The 11,220-nt window shown below is 32.1% G+C and overlaps 1 pseudogene; it reads right to left on the bottom strand.

The window, feature by feature from the left end:
- Positions 1–5,294: 5,294 nt before the first annotated feature.
- Positions 5,295–10,915, bottom strand: LOC112040011 (UDP-glycosyltransferase 74F2-like; annotated as a pseudogene).
- Between the last annotated feature and the right edge of the window lie 305 nt (positions 10,916–11,220).

Here is an 11,220-nt window from a genome sequence, read left to right as displayed (position 1 = left end):
GGTCTATTTCTTAGATTTATGGGTTTGATTTACAGGTTTCAATGTTGAATGTGTTAGAATTTTCTGTACTGTTGAGATTGATTATGAATGTTGGCCGGTTGGGTTTGTCTTGATTTGGTGAAGAACATGAAGTTCATGTTCTGAAGAAAAAGAAGAACTTGAAGATTATTAATAGTCATGTTTTTTTTTTAATATTTGTTTTTAATTTAATTAATTAATGTGTGTGATTATATTATTTTTTTATTTCACTATCAGCGATGTCAGTTTTTGCTTTTAGTTAGGTGACGGAAATGACCTAAATGTTAGGTGTTAATTAGTTTAAGAACTAAAAGTAATAAAAATAAAATGTAAGGACCAAAATGAAAAAAGTGCAAAATATAAGAACTAAAAGTAAATTTAGGCCTAATATTTAATTTGTACCAAATTCGATACGCTTACAAAAACATTAAATAAATAAATAAAAAGAAAAAAAAAACATAAAAACATGCCATCCAACTGTTAATTTTTCAAAACTCAGGAGATTGAATTCTCTCTCCAAAACCTTGTCTCGAGTGTGCCCCTGGTCTGTACCATTTTGTCACTGTTTTCACTTTTCACTGCATTTTTCCAGCGGTTCAGTGGGATGAAAGCAAACAAAACAGCCAGTGGAGCAGGTTTTGAATTTGAAACATGGAGACGTGTTTCAAATTCAAAAAACACTTTTTTATTTCCGTTTGATTTCACAACTAAGATTAATTACCTGATATTTTTCATCTCTTAAAATCTTCACTACATTTCTTTGTTTTCTAATTTTCCAAAGCCATCAAAAACATTGAGAGAGAGATTCAAATATCTTGGTAGAAAATCCCAGTCCTGATGGAAGACAAGCAAAACCTCAAATCCTAACCAAACCCAAAACCCCCATTCAAACCCAAACTCAAAAACCTTTCCTTCATAAGCCACAAACCCCAAATCTCCAAACACAAAATTCCAACCAGCAAACGCCACCGTACGGATCGATCAGAATTCCAAGCCGCCGCCGCAAATGACCCAGCCATACCGTCCATGGATGCCGCTCGACCCATTGCCAGATGCGTAGCAGAAAATGCTGCGTGTATATCTCTCACCTCTAATTTATTTTGCTTGTTTTGTTGCATGAATTTTTGGCTTCTGAATGACTGTAACCTAGGACCAGAAACATTGCCATTATGGACTTAAGCACTAACTTTCTAGACTATGGGCTCATTGTTGGGTTATACTACTTTCTTTGGTCCAGTTGCTTAGGCAATAGGTTAGTTAAAATAAATGGTCCACGGTTTAGTTAATAGGCCCACAGATTAGGCTCACCCATATATTAAACCATACGCTCTAACTTCGTAATAATTAACTTGTGTATAACTTGAGAATATGTACGGATACAATTAAAAAAAACCATAATAGACTTTAGCACTAACTTTCTAGGCTATGGTTTCATTGTTGGGTTATACTACTTTCTTTGGTCTAGTTGTTTAGGTGATAGGTTAGTTAAAATAAATGGTCCATCGTTTAGTTAATAGGCTCACAGATTAGGCTCACCCATATATTAAACCATATGCTCTAGCTTCATAATAATTAACTAGTGTATAACTCGGAAATATGTACAAGTACAATTAAAAAAATCTAGGACTATAAACATTGCCATAATAGACTTAAGCACTAACTTTCTAGGCTATGGGCTCATTGTTGGGATATACTTTCTGATGGTGTATCACTACGCACGAACTCTAAACTCATCCATTGAGATCATCCAAGGGAAGAAGGATGATCATAAAAGATGGATTACATTATTGTGCGAATCCGCAATGAGGTCGTCCATGGATGGAAACACTTGGACGACCTCCATACATTCAAGACGCCTCTTTGTCTGTTTGCTTAGGACGAGCTTCTCATTAAGCGCCAGGGTCAAGATTCATTACCATAGCTAGTTTCCAATGGTGGTTATGGGAAACAAGCTCAAAGAATGTAACTTCTATGACAGTTATGGAAGTTACCTTTGACTCTCCCGAATTCCTCAATGATAGGAGCAGTTAATAAGTGAGTAATTGTCCCAAGGTATGGGCTATATAAGCATTCATTGGTGAAAAGGTAATTCATTTTGACACTTCCACACAAATTGGAATTCCAAAAATACTGACTTTATCATCGGAGGATCCTTGGCTGGTCTTCCCCAGTCTCCTTTGATCTTGTGTTTATCTTTTAGGACATTCCAGTTAATTTTGAGATTAACGCCCGAGACATTCAACCTATTAATTTCCTTGTGTTCATCACTTTCTTTGGTCTACTTGTTTAGGTGATAGGTTAGTTAAAATAAATGGTCTACCATTTAGTTAATAGGCCCACAGATTAGGCTCACCCATATACTAATCCATACGCTCTAGTTTCGTAATAATTAACTAGTGTATAACTCGGGAATATGTACGGGTAAAATTAAAAACAATTACAATTGTGTGTGTGTCTATATATATACGAGTTCAAATTATACTTAATGTAAGAGTTACACCTTACACCTTTTTTAAGCCATAAATTTCTAAAATATGTAATGATTTAAGGCAATTGAGCATAGAAAACTTAATACTCCAAAAATGTTAATAACTTAATTTTTGAATGAAGTTAGTTAATAAATTAAAAAAACTAGATTGACCCAAGCTATCGAATTAATGAGTTGTTGTTACAATCAGTATATGCTTATAATAAGTTTATAGACTAGACAGCATTGTAACTCCAGTGAACAACTTATTAGACTTTTGCCTTGGAGGCTTCAAAACTCTGCCCTTTTTTCATAGATCTTCATCCACAAATGAACTTGTCCGTGTCCACATCAATAACACCAATAATCTTGTACGAGGTTTTAACAAAATTTTCTAGCTTACAGTATTTAGTCTTTCTTGAGGAACATGAGATGTTTGCCTTCTCTCCAAAATTGTGCATGATATATAATATATATATATATATATAGGTGAAGGTTTAGGTTCAACGGGTGTTTAAGATTGTTCAAAACTCAAAAGGCCATCTCTCACAAACTCGCATGAGCGAGAGTTCATGAAAGCGTATTCTTAACCTAACAAATTTATTATGTATACAAAATTTTCCAACTTATACTTATATCCTAACACAAATTATCCCTAAATGTGATCTTAGAATTATAATTTCATATAAATAAATGTGATCTTACAATTATAATTTCAAATTAATAATTGCATATTTGAATTATACTCTAAAAAATAGAGTGGGAGCTTGATCTACTTTTTTTTTTTTTAATTGAATTGAAAATTAGAAAAATCTAAATGTTAAAACTTTTTTTTTTAAAGAGTTTCAACTTATGGCAACTAATCTTGATGATAGCTCTTTATCATCAAATCAACACACCAATCAATTTCTGGTGTAGGAGGTAATTGAATTACATATCTCTTATTTAACTATCAAAGACTTAAAAAGTCCTAACAATGCTCACTTGTGAGCCACATGGTTTGAGACCTTAGAACACCCCCTTAAATAAAAAAAAAAAAAAAAAAAAAAAAAAAAAAAAAAAAAACTAATAGCCCCACTTTAATGGGCTTATGATTGTTCAAACTTCTAAAAAGACTAATGGGTCTATTAAGCATGTACTCAAAAGTCAAAACATTAAAAACTTAAGCGGTGGTTTCATATAGGCACTCTCAAAATTATTAGATGGTATTTTTGGGTTAACCTGGCCTAAATTCTAGAATAAACATTATTTTGGTACTCCCTTAGTTGACATATTTTGAGGAGACAAATTCAAATTAGATGGAATTCACATAAATTTAGTTAATTAGTAACGTTTAGAGTTAGTAAATTAATTTTTCTATTTCATTGTATTTTGTTGATCTTGATGTGTCCTAACTTTGAAAGTGTGGTAAATTTGATAAAGCTATTTGAAGTGAGAGTTCCTCCCTCCCCCCCCCCCCCCCCCCCCTAACTAGTAATATTTTTACTTAGAATATATTGTTTAATTTAATGAAATAATTATTTGTTTCTCTATATAAAATTTAAGACAACGTTTGGTTACAAAATTAGTTGTAACCTAAAACTACAACTTCAATCATATCTTTTTATTGGATATGAATTTTGACAAATTCACCATTAAATTACATTTTCTTCTTATATTCTCCACACTTGCAAAATTTTTAAAAGATTAGAAATCAATATCTATATTATCAATCAATCGTTTAATTGCAAGTTTTTGTAGTCTAAAAATATGCATAAAAAATAAGTTTATGGATATAGCAAATAACATCCAATTGACACAAATTTTGACTTGTGTGTTAAGAGCATACAGAATATACAATCTAATAGTTATATTTTCATAATATATAGTCATGTTAGTTATTTTAATGGAAATTGTAGTCTTAGGCTATGTAGTCTAAGGTTACAAATTTACTCAATATCTTTTTATTAAAAGTGAATTTTGAAAAATCTACCATTGGATTACATCTTTTTCTTATATCCTCTATGCTTGCAAAATTTCTAAAAAATTAAAGATTAATAGTTATATCATCAATAAATTTTTTTTTTGATAGGATATCATCAATAAATTGTTTACATTGCAAATTTTTGTAGTTTAAAATTATGCATAATATATAAGCTTATAGATCATATAGTAAATAATATTGGATTGACACAAAATTTGGCATGTGTAATAAAAGCATGTAGAACTATTGTTTTTAAACCTAGACCGGACCGGCCAATCCAACGGGGTTAATTGGAACTAGTCCTTGGACTGATTTTTTAAGACACGGTTCAGCCATGTCATTATATTGGTAAAAATTGAAGAAAATATGCTACTGGCAGGACTTGAACCTGCTCTCAACAAGTGAAATAACACCTCTAACATGCAAACCATTGGGCCACGGACATCTTGCTAGTCAGGAATGAAAAATTAATAAATATAAACCAATTTATGTATCAAATATATTAAAAAATTAAATGACACATCGTGGGTTGACCTTGGTCCGACCTCAAAAATCTTAAATCTCTCCGTTTCCCGATTCATTAAACGGTCCGAGTTTCAAAACCATGTATAAAACATGCAATTCAACGGTTAGATTTTCAAAATATGTGGTAAAATTAAGTAAAATTGTAGTTTTAAGCTACAACAAGTTGTATAACTAAACTTTGTTTTTTAGATAATGTCTCACAACCAATCACAAACTTAGAATTTTTTTCATTGACCATAGTGAATATTTAAAAACAATGGCATCACTTTCCGCAGCGAGACAATTAGAGAAAAAAAAAAGTAATTGCGTTCTTAATCTACATCATGAGTTGAGATAATTACATCTAAATAACAATAGTTTTTTAAATTTGGAGTTTTTGAATTTGGAGACAAATTCATCAATATTCTTGTCTGAATTGCCACCTTTACTAATAGCCTTTATAGCCAATTCCCTCCATTTCTTAGCATTCTTTTCGAAATCTTTCCCTCTCTCGCCCTTCAGTACTTCCTTAATGCAAAACCCAATCTCTTCTCTTTCAACAATGCCATTCTCACAAACCTTAACCCTCACTCCCACCTTCCACGCATCCAGAAGATACTTGGCATTTGTAGTTTGATCGGTCCATTGTGGCACCCCCACCATTGGCACTCCCAAGCTCAATGCCTCCAAGGTTGAATTCCAACCACAATGTGTTAAAAAGCACCCAATTTGATGTCGCGGAAGCCTGAAGAGAGCACACACGATGCTCTCTTGATGAAACAGAAACTAAACTGTTAGTTCCTGGATAGTAAACCTCGAATCCACGAGGGGTTTCCTGAATCCACAAGGTGATAGGTCTGGAATCCACCAGAGAACACAAAAAACACAAGTCTGAATTTTTATTGATAATAAACTATGAAAAACGTTTACAACTTAAAGGCCTATTTAAGGGCTCCTTAAAACTTGACTGATAGTAAAATATAATCTAAAATAACTCCTAATTGATACCTAACCATAACAGGAATCAAATTTGACCTAAAAAGCATTAAATGCACCTAAAAACAAGGAAATAAATCACCTAAACCTAAAATAACGTTTTTTACATAAAAATACTAAAAATAATAAATTACAATAATTAAATAGTAAATTGTGTCCTACATCAGACCCCTCCACTTGAAACAAACTCGTCCTCGAGTTCATCTTTGAAATCTGAAATCTCCCATGCCAAGAGAACAAATACTTTGAATACTTCATCTTCTTTGTCTTCTTGCCAAACTTGAAAGTCATTAATTGGGCAACTTGAACTTCTTCTCCCTTGATCTTCATGTAATTGAAAATATTCACCAAATAAGAGTCAATAATCAAATCAAATCTTTCCACCCCAATAAAATCAATAAACTTTGTTTCGATGTCTCCCAATAAAATAATAGGAGTTTGAATGTTGCAATCATCTAATTTGATTTCATCGAGATTGTTGACAACTTCCTCTATAATTTCTTCTTTAATGGTCTCTACTATCTCAACCTTAAGATCTTTCTCTATAATAGGGTCTTCATTAATCTCCTCCACAATCTTGATNCTTCTTTGTCTTCTTGCCAAACTTGAAAGTCATTAATTGGGCAACTTGAACTTCTTCTCCCTTGATCTTCATGTAATTGAAAATATTCACCAAATAAGAGTCAATAATCAAATCAAATCTTTCCACCCCAATAAAATCAATAAACTTTGTTTCGATGTCTCCCAATAAAATAATAGGAGTTTGAATGTTGCAATCATCTAATTTGATTTCATCGAGATTGTTGACAACTTCCTCTATAATTTCTTCTTTAATGGTCTCTACTATCTCAACCTTAAGATCTTTCTCTATAATAGGGTCTTCATTAATCTCCTCCACAATCTTGATTTTAGGTTCTTTTTCTATAACAAGGCCTTCATTAATTTCCTCAAAAATCTCGATATTCTCTTCTTTGTCGTCTCCATATTCTTCAAGAACAATATTTTCTTTAACATGTAATTCTTCCTTTAATGGTGGAATATTTGGCTCTTCAACATAATTCAAGTATGAACTCCTTGGCCAATAATAATCTTGTATTGTATACGACAAGATTTCTTCACAATCTAAAGGATAAAATTTGATAGCAAGCATCTTTTTCATCCTTGGCCATGATCGAATTTTGTCTTTACCTTGTTGAATTCTATCAGATTGTACTCGTTCCCACCAACATAAGGCATACTTACTAAGTTTATACAAAGCAAGTCCAACTTTTCTCTCATAACAAATATTCTCATAGTCAAATAAATCCTCTAGATCAAGTAACCAATCAAGAAAATCTTCTTTTAAAAAATAACCATTAAAACTTGCAATTCTCTTATAAGGTCTATATGAAATTTGCTTACCAATAGGTTGCCCGTGAGTTATGTCTCCACTGCAGTTATCCCTATTATTTTCATTCTTCAACGGCGCCATCCTAGCATAGATATTTGTGAGTGCTTGTTGTACGTCACGTAATACTCGCTAAGTTATTCGTCGTTGTTATGGTGGTGGTTACCGTCTCGTCGGTTAGCAATCAAATCAAGGTAAGTCAAGGCTCTGATACCAACTGATGTCGCGGAAGCCTGAAGAAGAGCACACACGATGCTCTCTTGATGAAACAGAAACTAAACTGTTAGTTCCTGGATAGTAAACCTCGAATCCACGAGGGGTTTCCCTGAATCCACAAGGTGATAGGTCTGGAATCCACCAGAGAACACAAAAAACACAAGTCTGAATTTTTATTGATAATAAACTATGAAAACGTTTACAAATTTAAAGGCCTATTTAAGGGCTCCTTAAAACTTGACTGATAGTAAAATATAATCTAAAATAACTCCTAATTGATACCTAACCATAACAGGAATCAAATTTGACCTAAAAAGCATTAAATGCACCTAAAAACAAGGAAATAAATCACCTAAACCTAAAATAACGTTTTTTACATAAAAATACTAAAAATAATAAATTACAATAATTAAATAGTAAATTGTGTCCTACATCACAATTGCCTTATTTGATAGCACTTCTAGTTGGGAGCACCATTGCACTACCAAACCTTTATTTCCTATCTCTTCCACAAACTTTTCAGGGAGCTTTGCTTCCTCAGAAGCCTTAACAACCCACAAGAAATGGAATTTACTTCCTTTTAAAGCAAATGCCAATTCCTCCATTTGCTTGTTGCTTAAACTAGCCAGGCTACCAAAGGACAAATAAATAACAGATCCTTCTAGCTTAGTGTTGAGCTAAATATTGCAAACAGATGAGTCTGATACAAAAAGGTTAAGCCCATAATCATTGTCATTTTCTAGATGTTTGTCTAAATAGAAAGATGGAATTGTTGGTCCAATTGGCAGTAATTGATAGACTTTTGACATGGACTCCACTGCCTAATATGAAAAAGGACAATAATCAAATTTCGATTGGCACAAAAGGTAACAATTGGAACAATTATATAATTGAAACCTTGTTGATAATTACAACCTTAACAATAATGCTAGTATCATTGTCACACAATCTGTTAGATTTGTTCTAGTGTGGTAAATTATGATTGGTTGTTTGTTACTATCACAAAAGTTCACTATTTTTTCTTCATCACTCACAATATGTTAGACAATTGTAGCAAAGTGTATAATAGTATTATTGCAACCGTAATTCTAACATGATCTTTGTGGAAGTTTCAAGTTAATTATGTTAGGATGAGCATTCACATCTAATTATAGCAAAAAGTGCATTGATTAGTATAACATTAATAGCCAAGAGTCTTGTAATTTAATTGAAACTTCTTGATATATTCAACCGAGACATCCATGATTCTAAAAAAAAAAAAAAAAAGTATAACATTAATAAGCTAAACTCATTGTTTATGCTTTTGAGATAAAAGATATCTCAACATGCTATTAGGAACCTATAGTTAGAATTCACCCTTTAAAACTAGCTTGCAAGGGAATGATGCTTAAAAACTTATAAAAATATAGTTAAGCTTACACTTAATCCATGTGGAACACTGAGATTATAACACATGCTATGTTACTGGACTCGCAAAAAACAATTTGGGAATTAAATTTATGACAAAGTGTGGTTGTATAAGAGCTCCTTCAATGAGAATCAAATTTCTAAGTGATATATAGGAGAATTCCAATATAAGTGGTTTGTAAAAAAGGGGGTAGGGTTGGAATAAAAAAATAATAAATAATAAAGTTTTTTTTTTAATACAATATAAAAATTCTAATCTAGCTTAATTTTAGTGTATATGTGTGTAAAACTTCATTCTTAAGACTTAATTTCCAGTCCTTACCCCATACCTTACAAAAACTTTGTACTTGTGGAGTAACCATCACTCCAATGATGCACAGTGATAATAAGTTAAAAAAAAAACAAAAAAAATAATAATGAACTTATTTATTGGTTTAAAAAATGGCAACATGTTTCATTAATGGAGTCACATAAAACAATATGGAGATTAAATTTCTAACAAATTTGAAATAAGAGCTTCTAAGCGACCATCAATTTAACTAGTGAATCAAGTGATGTTAGAACTTCCCCTATGAGCAAGATATAAATAAATAAATAAATAAAATAAAATAAAAAAGTTTTTGAAAAATCCAAATTAATAATTTTAAAAAAATTGAAAAGAAAATAATGCATTTATTCATTGGCTTAAAAAATGGTATCCAAACTTGTTCTATTAATGAGTAATTATGTCTGATTCAGATAAGTTGGTGTGAACATGCAACATTTTCAATTTGGATAGTTGTACCCCAACTAATTCAGCCATATGGCATATGGTCAATTTTTTTAATAAAAAAAATACTAAAATTATTACAAATTTTTCTTATAAACTGATGTGACATAATTTGTTAATTTTGACGAAGTTCTTTCCTCATATTTTTGACTCTTTTCTGACTCTTCACCTTTTTTCTTACAATTTAAGTTTGAATAATTAACATACTGACGATTGTGAGTATTATTAAATTTAAACATCAATATAAATAAATATCTGAATTTCATATTTTTTTAATGGGATACCTCAATTTGTAAATATTATATTTTAAAATTTGTATTTCCTTTATAATCACTTTCTTCTCCCATATTGTTTGCACAAAAGAAGAATGAAATGATAAAATTAAAAAAGGCAGTCCGACACTCACATAAAACAATTTCTAAAACAAAAATTATAAAAATGAAATTGTATAAACATATATAATTACCCACCTCAGGCTCTAGCTCGTAGAAAGTGTTGACAAGAACTGCATCGGCTTTATCTAAGCTAGAAAATTGATTGAGCACCATCTCAAAGTAGGCTGGGTACGATCCAGCACATTGATGAAAGATGGCATATCTTCAAGCTCAAGCACAGGTAAACCAGGAATTGAGATGGGTGTGGAAGTAATTGGTAGCTTCAATAGTCCATGATGCACATGATAGTATATAAAATTCACAGCACATGTTTGAGTGAAGAAAGCAACCCCAGATATACCAAACTTTTTAGCTACTTCCAAAGCCCAAGGCAAAAAAGGGTCATAGATTATGCAATCAATTGGGTTTGCTGTGTTTTTGTTCTTTATAATAAGGTTAGCCAGTGTTTTTGAGCCTATTGTTTCCATACGATTGAGATATGCATGGATACTTTCTGCTTGGGTGAACCCACCTTCATCATAGCCATCTGATATTGTGTCAAATTGGAGAGAGCTTGATGATGGGGGTTGCATGGTGTTGTGGATGAAAAGGGTTGTGGCTAGTGTAGCTTTAAGCCCTTTGGAGACCAAACGTTTAGAGAATTGGAGCGATGGATTTATGTGGCCTTGGCTTGGATATGGTAAAGCTAAGACATGGCCTCTATATGCTTTGTTTTCCATTTCTCCCTCACTCGGGAGCTAGCTCAACAACTATTTAGTAGCTTTCTAACTTAGAGCTATCTTAGGAAGAGAACATGTCTTGCTATCTGGTGAACCCTATTTGTAGGAGGAAGTATGCGATTCGACATTTCCAAATTCCAAAGTTCAAAAAGACTGGTAGGTTGTACGTACCATCTTTTCAATTTCAGAAGTTATGGCATATTTCATTATCAATAATGTTTTTTTTTTTTTCATTGTCAATAATGTTAGTACAGCACATAAACGTTCACACTTTGCCTCAATTATTTTGTGCGGCAAACTGTAATTGTTTGTCATCACTATAATATGGGCTTAGTATTTTTTTTCCTACCACTTAATTTGTCACATAAGACAGTTGCAA

Source organism: Quercus suber, unplaced genomic scaffold (genome assembly GCF_002906115.3).
Source record: "Quercus suber isolate HL8 unplaced genomic scaffold, Cork oak 2.0 scaffold_129, whole genome shotgun sequence".
Classification (NCBI taxonomy): domain Eukaryota; kingdom Viridiplantae; phylum Streptophyta; class Magnoliopsida; order Fagales; family Fagaceae; genus Quercus; species Quercus suber.
Note: the sequence above shows the minus strand (reverse complement) of the source record. Positions and strands in the feature narration are given on the sequence as shown.